Source organism: Schistocerca piceifrons, chromosome 7 (assembly GCF_021461385.2).
Source record: "Schistocerca piceifrons isolate TAMUIC-IGC-003096 chromosome 7, iqSchPice1.1, whole genome shotgun sequence".
In the NCBI taxonomy this organism is placed as follows: domain Eukaryota; kingdom Metazoa; phylum Arthropoda; class Insecta; order Orthoptera; family Acrididae; genus Schistocerca; species Schistocerca piceifrons.
Genome location: NC_060144.1, coordinates 189,578,807 through 189,589,282, shown reverse-complemented (window position 1 = coordinate 189,589,282; position 10,476 = coordinate 189,578,807).

Genomic DNA, 10,476 nt, shown 5'->3' with positions numbered 1-10,476 from the left:
CGGCAGATGGAATTTTACCGCCAGCGGCGAGAATGAGAACTGTTTTAAATACTTAAAATGGCGACGTTTTCCTTACTTTAACAGTGTGCAATCATTCGTTTTCTGAATTTGCGTGGTGTGAAACCAATTTAAATTCATCGACAGTTGAAGGAGACATGTGGTGATGGAGTTACGGATGTGTCGAAAGTGCGTTCATGGGTGCGACAGTTTAATGAAGGCAGAACATCGTGTGACAACAAACCGAAACAACCTCGGGCTCGCACAAGCTGGTCTGATGACATGATCGAGAAAGTGGAGAGAATTGTTTTTGGGGGATGGCCGAATGACTGTTGAACAGATCGCCTCCAGAGTTGGCATTTCTGTGGGTTCTGTGCACACAATCCTGCATGACGACCTGAAAATGCGAAAAGTGTCATCTAGGTGGGTGCCACAAATGCTGACGGATGACTACACGGCTGCCCGTGTGGCATGTTGCCGAGCAATGTTGACGCGCAACGACAGCATGAATGTGACTTTCTTTTCGTCGGTTGTCACAATGGATGAGACGTGGATGCCATTTTTCAATCCAGAAACAAAGCGCCAGTCAGCTCAATGGAAGCACACAGATTCACCGCCACCAAAAAATTTCGGGTAACTGCCAGTGCTGAAAAAATGATGGTGCCCTTGTTCTGTGCAACAAAATCGTTCGGGAAGGGCTGCGCGTGTGCTGTTTCACCAAGACAACGCACCCGCACATCGAGCTAACGTTACGCAACAGTTTCTTCGTGATAACAACTTTGAAGTGATTCCTCATGCTCCCTACTCACCTGACCTGGCTCCTAGTGACTTTTGGCTCTCCGTGGCCGCACATTCACCAGCCGTGCTGCTATTGCCTCAGCGATTTTCCAGTGGTGAAAACAGACTCCTAAAGAAGCCTTCGCCGCTGCCATGGAATCATGGCGTCAGCGTTGTGAAAAATGTGTACTTCTGCAGGGCGATTACGTCGAGAAGTAACGCCAGTTTCATCGATTTCGGGTGAGTAGTTAATTAGAAAAAAAATCGGAGGCCTTAGAACTTGAATGCACCTCGTATTAAGTTGGCCATCATGCCGGTGTGGGCAAGGAGGGGCTCCACCTCTTTAAAAAGAACTCGATGAGTAGTCTCAGGTCGCACCTGATGAAGGTAACGAGTTACGCTACCGAAATATCGTGCAAGTACGACGCTGATATCCGGCAGAACACCCGACAACCCAAGATGTCCTCAAATACTTCGCAAAAACGGCTTCATTGCTAAGTGCCTCAGACAAAGGAATTCTTGGGAGCAGGTTCCTCTCACGTACGTCGATGTACGCGTAATTACATATTTAATCATATTTTAGTTTGCTCTATATCCTTTCTGTGAAATAATAGCTGCCAATAAAGACAAAATGTGATGAGTCAAAACCAAACTAATGCACTGATTTTTGGAGAGTGCGCTGTTCGTCTTTATGCCGGTGAATGCTCGCTAGTTCACGGACGAGTGATTTGCCTTGCACTAAATGGAGTAGATGGCAGGAGGGTGTGACATTACTTAAGGGTCTCACACGTTCAATAATATTGTCAAATCATTAATTTATTGACCGTCTGAGGAAGCGTGTTGCTGTACTTTTAATACTAGAAATACTGACGAGTATTGCTGGTCTTCACACTGTTCTCAGTATTGTCAATACATTACGAACGTGTGAGGTCACATATTGACGGTTTGACGATATTCTCCGCTCAGATGTTGACAGAGCTTCATGAACCAATCACACGGTGTCGGTGTGCACTATTTATGTTGTCAATTTACCTTCGAGCATATCATACCTCGGATGCAATTTTTGAAATACTGGTAGTAGTCTTTTAAAACAAAACTACTGTCATGGGTCTATGCAAGGGTAACAATTGTATACACCACTTTAGAGCGGCCAACGGAGGATTCTCTATGAGACTGCATGCTATATAAATTTGAAAGTATAATCTTCATGAGGAAAAGTGAAAACGAGTCAAATGAGTTGCAGCAGTAAAAAAGTTTATTAAAGCCTCTTGAAGTGAGTTTAGACGTCTTTGAAAACGTCACAGGTTTCCATACAGTTTTACTAATTCTGTTTGTTGATATTAGAGGACTAACCTTCAAGCATTCGACTGACCTGCCTGCCGCCAAGAATCGCGAAGTCACTCCTAACCTCTCGTCGACAGCTATTGATACCTCTTTAACGTACTTCCTTTTCTATTTTATTATGTATGGACATTAATAATTCGTCGTACGGTGCAGGACTGGTCCAAAAATGATTTATGAAATCTTTTGGGAATCTGATACTGGTTTCAGTCAGTAAATTAACATGCAACAAGTCGCTCCTATATTTCAGCCATTTTCGGTCCAATTTCCTCCTTTCGTCGTTTTCTGTTGTTACAGTTAATGTAAATGCGGCACACGCTTTCTTTTGGTCGTTCGAGAGCTTAACCCCGTAAAACCACGTTGTCAGTTGCCAATACTAACAACTATTTTGGTGGTATGTGTATTGTTCAATACATTAAAAGTCTGACAAACTAGTATTGTCAATAAATATTGAACGAGTGCAGGCCTCTCTAAAGTCTGCCTCATCTGTAAGCTGGACTCCTTTCTGTGCTGCTCTCCTTGTTTAGAAAACGTCAAAGTGAATTATGTGGGGTGGCGTATCCGGTAAGTACAATTATGGAGACACTTAAGTTACGGAGAACAAAGCATACCAGAAACAGGCTCAGACTTGGACGGTGATAATAACAAATGGTCCCTTAATGCAACGACACATTGATTCAGATTATGCTGACACAATAGCGCCTTTCTTAGCACTCATATACAACCGCTCACTTGACGAAAGGTCTGTTCCTAAAGACTGGAAAGTAGTGCAGGTCCCACCAATATTCAAGAAAGGAAATAGGAGTAACCTATTGAATTACAGGCCCATATCACTGACCTCAATTTGCAGTAGAATTTTGGAGCATGTACTGTACTCGAACTTATGAATCACCTTGAAGAAAATGACTTATTGATAGATAACCAACGCGGATTCAGAAAATATCGTTCTTGTACAACAGGTTCGAATCCTGCCTCGCGCATGGATGTGTGTGATGTCCTTAGGTTAGTTAGGTTTAATTAGTTCTAAGTTCTAGGCGACAGATGACCTCAGAAGTTAAGTCACATAGTGCTCAGAGCCATTTGAACCATTTTTTTCTTGTGCAACACAGCTAGCTCTTGATTCCCATGAAGTAATGAGTGCTGTCGACAAGGGATCGCAGATCGATTCCATATTCCTAGATTTCCAGAAGGATTTTGATACCGTTCCTCACAAGCGACTATTAATCAAATTGCGTGCATCTGAAGTATCATCTCAGTTGTGTGACTGGATTCGTGATTTCCTCTCAGAGAGGTCACAGTTCATAGTAATAGACGGTAAATCATCGACTAGAACAGAAGTCATATCTGGCGTTCTGCAAGGTAGTGTCATAGGCCCTCTGCTGTTCTGATTTATATAAATGATCTAGGTGATAATCTGAGCAGCCTCTCAGATTGTTTGCAGATGACGCTGTAATTTACCGTCTAGTAAAATCATCAGACGATCAATTCCAATTAGAAAATGATCTAGAGAGAATTTCTGTATGGTGCGAAAAGTGGCAATTGGCACTAAACAAAGAAAAGTGCGAGGCCATCCACATGGGTACTAAAAGAAATCCTATAAATTTTGGGTATACGATAAATCGCACAAATCTAAGGTCTGACAATTCGACTAAATACCTAGGAATTACAATTACGAGCAACTTAAATTGGAAAGACCACATAGATAATATTGTGGGAAGGCGAAACAAAGACTGCAGTTTGTTGGCAGAACACTTAGAACATGCGACAAACCCACTAAACAAAGAGACAGCCTACATTACACTTGTCCGTCCTCTGCTGGAATATTGCTGCGCAGTATGGTTTCCTTACCTGGTAGGATTGTCGGAGGACATCTAAAAGGTGCAAAGAAGGGCAGCTCGTTTCGTGTTATCGCGCAATAGGGGTGAGAGTGTCACTAATATGATAGGCGAGTTGGGGTGGCAATCACTGAAACAAAGGCGGCTTTCTTTGCGGCGAGATCTATTTACTAAATCACCAACTTTCTCTTCCGAGTGCCAAAATATTTTGTTGACACCCACATGCGTACGGAGAAATGATCATCATAATAAAATAAGAGAAATCAAATGTCGAACGGAAAGATTTAGGATTTCCTTTTTCCCACGCCCCGTTCGAGAGTGGAATGGTGAAGAAGTAGTATGAAAATGGTTCGATGGACCCTCTGCCAGGCACTTAAGTGTGAATTGCAGAGTAACCATGTAGATGTAGATGTTTAAAGGATGAGGTGTCGTGTGGATACACCCAACCAAGATGTTGCCTGCGTTCTCTAGGGATGACAGTTGACTTCGCCTGTGTCTCGGAGGGTGCATGGACACAACCCAACGAATTAAAATATCATAGAGTGGCTAACACAAAAGTTTCAGCTCTCCTTGCGGCAACTAAAGCTAACTCAGCCACCATTTCCACATTGAGAGGTGCCCGAGTTAAAATAAAGTTAGTCCATTCCCGATTTTGATTAAGTCTGGAGATACTGACGGATCCGAATAGTTTCTATTTTTATGCAGTAAAATTATTGTTATAACCTTATAGCCGAATTTCCCTCTTTTAGTGCATAGTACATCAGTTTACGATCACACTTACTGTCTTCCATGTCCAAAAAAGCTGAAAGTACAATAAGACAGACTAAATGCAGAGAATGTGCCACTCGATAAGCATATAAAGCAACTTATTGTGGAACATACAGAAGAATAGTACAGCTAGAATCTTTAGTTGCTGGTTTGGTAAAAAAAAAGTCTATCTAATTCATTTTATGATATGTTCAGTAGTGAAACGTAATGGGTCTGTTGAAGGAGCTTTAGGAACTTCAAGCTACTGGTAAAGTATTATAGTATTCTCAGCAAATAATTAAATTGGGTCTGACCCTACATTTTTATTCCGCTAAGGCATATAGCTATTTATGAAAGTCTGTGAAATTATCTCATCCAATAAAATTACTGATAATTTCTTTATATATAAAAAGTGACCATCTTTTTTACAGCAACTAAATTTAGAGAAGAAGTGCATTATGTGAAACATAAATCTGCATCCCAATTATTGTTTTATCTTCAGAATCGATCATTTATGTACGTAATTCTAAATCGTTTGAACGTACAATTAAAGTTGCAAGACAAGTAACTACACTCTGAGGTGACAAAAGTCATGGGCTATCAATATGCGCATATACATATGGCGATATTATCGCTTACACAGGTATGAAAGGGTAGTGTATTGGTGGAGCGTCATTTATACTCAGGTGATCCACGTGAAAAGGTTTCCACCGTGATTATGGCTGCCCGACAGACATTAACTTTGAACTCGGAATGGTAGTTGGAGCTAGACGCATGGGACATTCCATTTCGGATATCGTTAGGGAATTCAATTTTGCGAGATCCACAATGTCAAAGTGTACCGAGAATACCAAATTTCAATCATTACCTCTCACCACGGATAACAGAGTGGCCACGGTCTTCACTTAACGACCGAGAGCAGCGACGTTTGCGTAGAATTGTCAGTACTAACAGACAAGCAACACTGCATGAAATAGCCACAGAAATCAACTTGGGACTATGACAAACGTATCCATTGGAACAGTGCCATGATATTTGCCATTAATGGGCTATGGCAGCAGACGACCGACGCGAGTGCCTTTGCTAACAACATGACATCGCCTACATCATCTCTCCTGAGCTCGCAATCACTTCGGCTGGACACTAGACGAGCTCGCAATCACTTCGGTTGGACGCTAGACGACCGGAAACCCGTGACTTTGTCAGATGAGTCCTGGTTTCAGTTGGTAAGAGCTGATGGTGGGGTTCGAGTGTGGCGCAGATCTCACGAAGCCATAGACCCAAGCTGCCAACAAAGCAGTGCGCTAGCTAGTGGTGGCTCCATAATGGTGTGGGCTGTATTTACATGGAATGGACTGGGTCTTCTGACTGCCCGGCTACTTTGCAACCATCCATGGACGTCATGTTCCCAAACAACGACTAAATTTCTATGGGTGACAGTGCGTCATGTCATCGGCCCACAATTGTTTGCAAGTTAAGCGAGCTAACATGTTTTGTCTGGAGACGAGGCAGTTGGCTACCTTAAGAGAGCGGATTTGGCGTGCCGCGTCGCGGCGCCACTAGTTTTTACTTGGCGCCGCGCGCGCTGAAAATGCCAGACCGGAAGTTGATAAGCAGGCTGCAGCTGGCAGACCGGAAGAACATTTTGGACAATACGAGCGAGTGATTTGGCCACCCAGATCGCCCAGTATGCATCCCATCGAGCATTTATTGTACATAATCGATAGGCCAGTTCGTGCACAAAATCCTGCACCGGTAATACTTTCGTAATTATTGAAGGCTATGGAGGCAGATTCAGAAGGATGTAGGTTGCAGTAGGTACTGGGAGATGAAAAGGCTTGCACAGGATAGAGTAGCATGGAGAGCTGCATCAAACCAGTTTCAGGACTGAAGACCACAACAACAACAACAAATGGAGGCAGCGTGGCTCAATATTTCTGCAGGGGATTTCTAACAACTTGTGAAGTCCATGCCGTATTAAGTTACTACATTTCGTCGGGCAAAAGCAGGTCCCAGACGAAATTAGAGGTAATCTTATGATTTTTGTGACCTCAGTGTATGTCAAACTTATTTTATTTAAAGTTCACTGGTAACATTATAAAAACAGAATTTCAACGACTACAGTGCAAAAATGAAATGGCAATGAAAACATTTGTAGAAATGAAAAGTTGGTGGAACCGTATAAAAACGAAAAAGTAATAAATTATTCTATCGTCTTGTAAGTCGTCATTATTATTGAACTACCAGGACTTGTGTTAATTACTTGTATCACGCATCTTTTTAAAACATTCTGTCCATATTTGACTGGTTTTTGAGACTGTGACTATGCGCTTAAATTACAGACAAAAATACTGAATTTCTGCGCCGTTCACCATTTCTATTAGAGACCCATAAAACTCCATAATCTTCAGTTGGTACATGCTGACATTGTGTTCATTTACATTCAGTTTGCGAGCAACAACACGTTATCGTGGGTAGACGAACATTGTTTGAGCCGCCTTGCAATTTTACCTGCATCGGAAAGCGTATCCATATTTAGATTAAAACTGTCCTTGTTGCTGCCACTGTACACAGAAATCAACGATGTTTACCTTTTTTTGAAAAAATAAATAAAACTAGCCTGAGCTGTTTTAAGTTAGTTACAGGTAGTTTTAAGGGAGCGTGACAAAAGCAGATGACGCCCTTGACTACAGAAAAAAGGCGAGCCGGAATTCAATTTGCTTCAGACACGGCGGACGTATAGCCACTTGAAATTTAAGCTCGTTGGCCACATGGACATTCCAACGGCCATAGGTTTTGTCACTGATATTTTGTTATCAGTGACAACACCTATGGCCGTTGGACACAAACAGAATATATATATAACTCTCCCTGAACAGTCTTAGAAGATCCTTGCAGTATGATTTTAATATCATAGACGTGAAGTGGGGAGAAGGGGTGTCGGCTCTTCTAAAACTAATACAGCAGCTGAACAATTTATGTTCAGGTGCGAGGAAGGGTGTCTTTAGGTCGGCAGAGCAATAGCGAAGATGGTCCCAGTTAGAATAAAAGAACGTCAACGAAGACATCGACTTCAATACGAAGAACTTTATTTAGAATGTTACTTTCGACTTCTTCTGACAGGCAAACGCGCTTTTCTTGTACACATAAAATCAAGGTATTTTGCTATACATTGGACTGTATCATTAGCTTTTGGTTCTGTGCCTGACACATGAACGCCACAGTAAAACGGATTGTTACCCTGAAATCCTTGAGTAACAGAAGAAATATTGAATTTAATTGATGAAAGGAGAAAATATAAAAATGCAGTAAATGAAGCAGGCAAAAAGGAATACAAACGTCTCAAAAATGAGATCGACAGGAAGTGCAAACTGGCTAAGCAAGGATGGTTAGAGGACAAATGTAAGGATGTAGAGGCTTGTCTCACTAGGGGTAAGATAGATACTGCCTACAGGAAAATTAAAGAGACTTTTGGAGAGAAGAGAACCACTTGTATGAATATCAAGATCTCAGATGGCAACGCAGTTCTAAGCAAAGAAGTGAAGGCAGAAAGGTGGAAGGAGTATATAGAGGGTTTATACAAGGGCGATGTACTTGAGGACAATATTATGGAAATGGAAGAGGATGTAGATGAAGACGAAATGGGAGATAAGATACTGCGTGAAGAGTTTGACAGAGCACTGAAAGACCTGAGTCGAAACAAGGCCCCGGGTGTAGACAACATTCCATCAGAACTACTGATGGCCTTGGGAGAGCCAGTCATGACAAAACTCTACCATCTGGTGAGCAAGATGTATGAGACAGGCGAAATACCCTTAGACTTCAAGAAGAATATAATAATTCCAATCCCAAAGAAAGCAGGTGTTGACAGATGTGAAAATTACCGAACTATCAGTTTAATAAGTCACAGCTGCAAAATACTAACGCGAGTTCTTTACAGACGAATGGAAAAACTGGTAGAAACGGACCTCGGGGAAGATTAGTTTGGATTCCGTAGAAATGTTGGGACACGTGAGGCAATACTAACCCTACGACTTATCTTAGAAGAAAGATTAAGAAAACGCAAACCTACGTTTCTAGTATTTGTAGACTTAAGGAAAGTTTTTGACAATGTTAACTGGAATACTCTCTTTCAAATTCTGAAGGTATAAAATACAGGGAGCGAAAGGCTCTTTACAATTTGTACAGAAATCAGATGGCAGTTATAAGAGTCGAGGGGCATGAAAGAGAAGCAGTGGTTGGGAAATGAGTGAGACAGGGTTGTAGCCTCTCCCCGATGTTATTCAATGTGTATATTGAGCAAGCAGTAAAGGAAACAAAAGAAAAATTCGGAGTAGGTATTAAAATTCATGGAGAAGAAGTAAAAACTTTGAGGTTCGCCGATGACATTGTAATTCTGTCGTAGACAGCAAATGACTTGGAAGAGCAGTTGAACGGAATGGACAGTGTCTTGAAAGGAGGGTATAAGATGAACATCAGCAAAAGCTAAACAAGGATAATGGAATGTAGTCGAATTAAGTTGGGTGATGCTGAGGGAATTAGATTAGGAAATGAGACACTTAAAGTAGTAAAGGAGTTTTGCTATTTGGGGAGCAAAATAACTGATGATGGTCGAAGTAGAGAGGATATAAAATGTAGACTGGCAATGGCAAGGAAAGCGTTTCTGAAGAAGAGAAATTTGTTAACATCGAGTATAGATTTAAGTATCAGGAAGTCGTTTCTGAAAGTATTTGTATGGAGTGTAGCCATGTATGGAAGTGAAATATGAATGATAAATAGTTTGGACAAGAAGAGAATAGAAGCTTTCGAAATGTGGTGCTACAGAAGAATGCTGAAGATTAGATGGGTACATCATATAACTAATGAGGAGGTATTGAACAGGATTGGGGAGAAGAGAAGTTTGTGGCACAACTTGACTAGAAGAAGGGATCGGTTGGTAGGACATGTTTTGAGGCATCAAGGGATCACAAATTTAGCATTGGAGGGCAGCATGGAGGGTAAAAATCGTAGAGGGAGACCAAGAGATGAATACACTATGCAGATTCAGAAGGATGTAGGTTGCAGTAGGTACTGGGAGATGAAGAAGCTTGCACAGGATAGAGTAGCATGGAGAGCTGCATCAAACCAGTCTCAGGACTGAAGACCACAACAACAACCCTGAAATATACAGTTTTTTGGTTCACACTGTTTTTCTAAGTCAGGTCAGTTTGTCATATCACTTGCTTTTATAGAATTCTTCGGTTTGGAATATATTGTAAATACATACCGATTCTTACCTTTATATATTCGCCAAGGCACAGCTGTTAAATGAAACCCATGCAGTGTTAACTGCACCCAGTTTACTACTAAAAGCACTAGTTTTTTCAAGGGAACCTTGTTTCTCAAAAACCTTTTTATGTGCAGTGATATCAATAGTAATCCTTAAAATACGTAACCGTATTCCGTACATACATTTTAATTTTGTTCATAATTACATTATCATATATGTTCCTAAAGAACTAATTTTCATCGTTTACCTCATTATGCGAAAATGCTGGATAATTCTTAGTGTAAAATCACATTTATTCTTGTCACCATATTCAGATGTAAAATTAAATGTATTACTTAACTTTGTAATCCAACGTTTCATAGGTCCGAAACGTGGTGCAGATGAAACAATACGCTTCCGCGTAGCGACTTCCACCTCACAAGGAAACCTCCCCATCGCACGCTCCTCAGCTTTAGTTATAAGTTGGCACTGGATAGGCCTTGATAAACTGAACGCAGATCAATCGAGAAA